Raw genomic sequence first — 6,308 nt, 5'->3', positions numbered from 1 at the left:
CCCTCCCAATCCCGGCAGCCCCTATTTATGAACCGAACTTGACAATGCAGGTGAGAACTCTTCCCAGTCTGTCAGCTGGAATGGGGAATGGGAAGCTGAGGCTGAGGGGGAAAGGAGTTACTTTTTTCCCAGGCGAAATAGAACCATTAAAAGGATCACTCCTTCGGAGGATAAATTTACTTACCAGCTGCCTGTGTTGAAAATAAACAGAAACCCAACACTTTCAGGGGAATGATATTATCACTGAACCTCCTTCCCTTGGGGATTTTGAAACTCTAGGGCCCTCAAAGGAACTTGACCACCTTTGATAGGAAAAGTACTGGGTAATTATTATACTTAGTTTAACCAATGGTGTGGGGTCCTCTTTGAGTTTGGACAGTTGTGGGGCAGGGATCTCCTCCATTTAACTACATTTACTAACGACTATGCTTCCAAAGGAAATGGAGGAATTCACCTCCCTAAGTGGAGTGATAGCTACTGCGTTACTTCTTAAATCAGGATCTCATCAAGACACGACAGCACATCTTGAGAACTGTCTCATCAAACTGACATTCCTCTGAACTTCGCATTTAGTTAAAAAATGTCACACATACTAAAACTCACTTGAAAGTATATTAAATTCCAAGACCCTGCTGTTGGTTAAAGAGGCCAGCCGATTCTGGCTTTCAGAGCTCTGGTTCCAACCACGGCATTATTGAGCACCTCATCAGGGCACAAGCCATTTCTCTCGAACACGAGCTTATTTGGCCACTTCTCACAATATGTTGCGGGGGAGGCTGCGGCAAGGCCACAGTCAATCTGGCCTTCACAGAGGTACTCTTGGAGCTTTATGGCTTGGGCCGTGATGGCATTTGCATTGGAGAAACCAACCCTCCAAACAACAAACCTCGCTTTGTCATTTTCTATAATGTTCTATGTATTTCTCCAATGTTCTGAACATCGTAAGACCTTCTGCCAGGATGTGTGTTGTATTAGCAGCAAAGCCAGAGGGACGGTCACAGGGGACACAGATTCGTGAGCAACAGTTTAGCAAATTTCAGGCAGGAGGTTGCTCAAGCCATGAAATTTATCACCTCAACAGTGTTTAACTTGAGTAGAAAGAGGAAACACTTTTCCCCATCAGCTGCACCAAAAATCTGTGTGTTAGATGTACATGTGCAAATGGCTGGAGGAAGGTGGGAAGGAAACTCAGCTCCCAACCCCACCACTCATACAGCTATGCAAGTGGTAACCTTGGCAGGGAGACTTGGGTCAGGAATGAAGATTAAAGAGACCTTTGGTCTTTCTTTTTATGTTTGCATCTTTCTCAAGGAAAATTGACTCAGATAGAAGTTGTGACATTAAATATTACTTTCATAAAATATTTTCTATGATCTTCAGATGGACATTTCATGTCCAAACCTGCCTCTTACCCAGCATCATACTGGCTTTTATGGAAAATACAAAAAGCTATAGTTATAACCTACAAATTAGAACACATCATGACAAAGAGATGAGACAGCCAGCTGGATGTCGTGAAGGCAGGTTGAAAACCAGACACTTAAGCTGGGTGGGTTCCTGGTGGAGGTGGTATGTGAAATTAGGGGACCTAAAAGCCACCACAGGCCATAGCTGGGATCAGAGGACCCCCGCCCCCACTGCCGGGGATTGTTGGCAAGACGATGAGAGTCTGTGTTAGGGCAGCAAGATGGAGGTGAGGGAAAGAAGGAAGATAGGAGACCTATGTCCAAGGAGCTGTCTGTGTATGACTCAAAGATGATACTCTGGTTTTAACTCTAGAAGACCAGGAAACCTGGTACCACCAGCTACACTACCATGTTGGAAAGAAAAGCATTTGGTAGTTGAAGGGAAAGGTAAGCCAGTGAGAAAACCAGAAGGGGCCCTTAGGAAGCCAGGAGAAGAGTTACGAGTTTCACAGACAGGAGGTATGGAAGGGGGGATTTTTCAAGGGCGTTCATCAATGAGTTCTTCTGAAAGACAGTAGAGTAGAGACAGAAGGATTTTTCGTCTTCAAATACTAGGGTTGAACTCACAGTGCCATAGCTCAGAATTAGCAACGCCGGTGTTGAATTCATTTGTCTATTTGTCAATTTCCCACAGTTTAATGGGGGCAGTTCCCTAAAACTAAGATGGCACTAGCCTTCTCCAAAGTTAAAAAAGTTAACTGTGTATATATATGGGTCTATATACATATAGTATATATGTATATACATATATATGTATACTACATACATATACATACATATGCATATATATTTTTAATACAGTGTAAGTTAATCATATATAGCCATAAAAATTCATCTGTTTTCCTCTCCATGAAGTAATATTATGGTACCTATTTAGCTTAAGCTTCAGAACTTCTCAAATTTCTTCATTAGATACCATTTCTAGTTAGAAAGCAGAAGTAAGGGACATAGGGCAAAAACCAGATACAGGAAATTTCTCCTCATTCCACGAACAATTGAGCTATCTGAGTGTTTATTCAGATATTTTGCTCTCATGAAATCAGTTGAGCCCATTGCTCAAACTGCCATCTCTGCAGGTTATGTCTGTGCTTTACAGACTTAGGTATTTACCAGTGTTTTTATTGAGTCATTTGAAAAATAGGTTTCTGCAGTTGTATGCCATGTGGGGGAAAGTCCTGCGTAAAGCTGCCCCACCAATGGAACTGGAAATAACTAGGTGATAATATAGATTAGCACCTATCCCATTTAGCTACCACTGCATTTAATGCAAAGATCATAGGGAATTTGTAAATCAACATTTTTATGTGAAAGCATATACATGCACTTAAAGCTAAAATATTAATAAAGCAATAAGGATAATAGCAAATAACAGCAAAGTAACATGACATGATAAAAAAAAAAAAAAAGCTGACATCTCTTCAGTGTCTACTATGTGCCAGGCGCTGGATGAGATATTTTATACCCATTATCTCATTTTATCTCACAGCTATTTAAAGGTAGATCAACATCTCTCTCTCTCTCTCTCTCTCTCTCCTTCTCCACAGATGAGTCAATCAAGACTCAGAGCCCAAGGTCACCCAGATGGTGAGTGTCACAGTGGTGACTTAATTCTAAATCTGGGTGCCAAAGGTGATATACCTTCTAGTCCCTCTTCCTGGCTCCCACCATTGTAGAGGAATTTCCTAAACACCAATGGACTTTTTACTCTCTGCATTTGATTGTCTAACATTTCCAGATATCTCCAGTGGGACCATCCCAAGAACATACATTTCTCTTGATCAGTGGTTTACTCCCCAGAGTTTGTTCAGCAAGGTGACTTTTCCATCAAAATGTTCTTAATTCGGGGCTGTTGGAAGAGCCTAAACCATCACCAGGTAAGGAAGGCTTAAAGAGACCTCGTTTTCACAGCTGTTCACAGTTGCCCTTTGCTTTTCAGCCACTTCCATAAGCCTGTAGCGGTCTCCTTCATCAGTGGTGACCATTCCATTCTTTCCGCTTACTCCAGAAGAAATCAAACATATCCATTTCCAATTGGTGTTAATTTTTCGTAGGCTTGAGCATATTTGTACATGCATATAGCACTATACAAATGATCCCCAAATAAGAAAAATCTTTGTCCTCTCTTACATTTGCTTGGTGATCAAAGATTCCTAACTAGACCTTTCTTCCAGCATTGATTGTTTGCCTGAAATATGCAAATCTTCTCTCTTGCCAGGCCAGTCTTGAATATATTTACAAGAGTATTGATGTCCATTACTTCAGTTAAATATAGATTATGAATAATGACAAATACTTTCATTCAAAGATTTTGATCATTTTCAGATTATACTTCATACTAGGACTTAACCTCAGTCGACTTCCAACAACTTTTGAGTGTATGTTCTCACACACTCTAAGTTTCATAAAAATGTACTAAATAACCTTAAAGCCCTTTATGAATAATTATGAGTTTTTAAGTTTTTGTGAATCTGCATATTAATTCTGTCCCATAAATAAAACATGAAGTGAAAATCCAGTGTGTTGAGTGTCTGGGGGATAGAAGAAGAGAAGGAAAGATAATTATCAGTTTAATGTGGGAACATACTTAACCTAAAAGATTACCTCCAAAATTAGTGACATCGTAAGTATATATAATATACAAGCATGTTTTCGTTTCAATAAAAAGGGGAAAAGATTCTTATTGAGTCTCTGCCATTTTCACAACTCTCTTGGCAGCCCATGGTTGAAAAAGCAATTGTCAGAATTTTTATTTGCTAGAGATCAGTCCTTACATATTTAGTTCCCTTTCCCTCAAGCACTGTGTGCTTCAGGGCCATATAATTCACATTTCCATATTTGGTGATCCATTCACTTTGGAAGTTCCTGGGGTCGCAGGAACAATGGCAACCATGGTGGAGATCCATGAATATCTCTCTTCTAGAGTAAGTTGGTCCTTGTTCGTGCCTTTAACCAGTTTGCCATTAAAAGAGTCAGTGAATGACTAACACAGGTCTCTATGGGCATGGTGAGCTTCTCTGATCCTTAAAACTGCTCCATTCAGGGGCACCTGGGTGGCTCAGTGGGTTAAGCCACTGCCTTTGGCTCGGGTCGTGATCTCAGGGTCCTGGGATCGAGCCCCACATCAGGCTCTCTGCTCAGCAGGGAACCTGCTTCTCCCTCCCTCTCTGCCTGCCTCTCTGCCTACTTGTAATCTCTCTCTGTCAAATAAATAAATAAAATCTTAAAACAAAACAAAAAACAAAAACACACAAAACTGCTCCATTCAAATGGACTCAAATGTCGTTTCCCAGGGTGCCAGGGTGGCTCAGTCGAGTAAGCATCTGACTCTTGATTTTGGTTCAGGTCATGATGTCAGGGTCCTGAGATGGAGCCCTGTATTGGGAGTCTTTTAGAGATAGTCTGACTTTCCCTCTCCTTCTGCCCCTCTCTACCCAAGTAAATAAATATATATTTTTAAAAATGTGGTTTCCCAAGCCTTCAAGGCCACCATGTTTATGGATATCCCCTGCAAAGAGCTCAAAGTCTTCTACAGTTTTACTAACCACACCTGTCTCCATCATGCTTCATCCTGGCTTACCTGCCAGATTTAGACTGTCACCTGAGGTGGCTTCTTTCTCAGGACTCTAAGCTAGAGTCCCTAGGATGTGAGATTTGCTAGTTATGTGCAGTAGAAATGGGTTTTGCATGGGGAATTCTGCTACTTAGCTGCTTAAAAACAGTGTCAAAGACCTTTTGAAAACTTTCGAAAGGTCTACCTATGTAACCATAATGGTACTACAGATCCCCACTTAAAATGTTCCTTTCTAAATTATTTTCTACTCACCCCCCTCCCCACTTCTTGATTCCCGTGGAGCTGTGTGGGGTAGGCACCAGGAAGTCCTCATTATAGATGGGGACAATGAGGCAGACTTCCCCAAAGCCAGAGGATTCAATCGAGTTTCAAAGACCTCCAAAGATCTCATGCAATTATTGACATTGTACCACTAGGTACAATGTCAATTGTACCTTTTCTCTTTTCTCTTTCATTTTTCTCTCTGTTCCTCTCCTATATTTTTTTTCTGTCCTACTAGCCCATTTATAATGAGTTGGGGTGCATATAAGTTTTGTAAATAATACTTGAAAATAATACTCACACCAATGACTTTATTTCACCAACTCTGCCCACTCATAGCAGTAAAACATGGTCTCTGTTGCATTGCACAACCAGTGCAGAATCAATACAGAAAATACCCTCAAGGAATTTCCCTCAAGAAGCCAACAAAAGAGTGATTTAGTGTTAAAGCTCAACAAAACATACTTAGGTTTGACAAAAGGAATCTCCTGTTTGGCTTCATTTCAAAATGGATTTTTTTTCCAATTTATTTATTTTTAGAAAAACAGTATTCATTATTTTTTCACCAAAAAATATGGAACGCTTCACGAATTTGCATGTCATCCTTGCGCAGGGGCCATGCTAATCTTCTCTGTATTGTTCCAATTTTAGTATATGTGCTGCCGAAGCGAGCACTCAAAATGGATTTTAATCCCACCGTTGTTCCATATTCCCTGTCTCCTGTGGGTATGATTCTTAATCTCCTGGAGCCTCAGTTTCCTTATCTGTAAAATGGGGATGCCTGGAAGAGTGTTGCAGGGATTAACGATGTATTATGCCATTACCTCTGAGTGGCTACATCTCCAAAAGGGTTCTCTGTTATGATTACCTAGACTAGAGTTTCCAGAGGACAGATAAGGCCTTCTCCTCAAAATAGAAGGATACTTTCATTGTTCAGTCCATTTCTTTTTGAAGACCTTCATAGTTCCTAGCACTGTGCTTGGCGTGAGAGGTTCAATGTAGAATTAGGT

General features: G+C 40.7%; 1 non-coding gene across 1 annotated transcript; it reads right to left on the bottom strand.

Annotated features, from left to right (window-relative positions):
* Nucleotides 1–5,866: 5,866 nt before the first annotated feature.
* Nucleotides 5,867–5,973, bottom strand: LOC122901485. The gene has a single exon (XR_006383503.1). It is a non-coding gene; the product is annotated as a U6 spliceosomal RNA (small nuclear RNA).
* Nucleotides 5,974–6,308: the final 335 nt, after the last annotated feature.

Source organism: Neovison vison, chromosome 2 (assembly GCF_020171115.1).
Source record: "Neovison vison isolate M4711 chromosome 2, ASM_NN_V1, whole genome shotgun sequence".
NCBI classification, from domain to species: domain Eukaryota; kingdom Metazoa; phylum Chordata; class Mammalia; order Carnivora; family Mustelidae; genus Neogale; species Neogale vison.
Note: the sequence above shows the minus strand (reverse complement) of the source record. Positions and strands in the feature narration are given on the sequence as shown.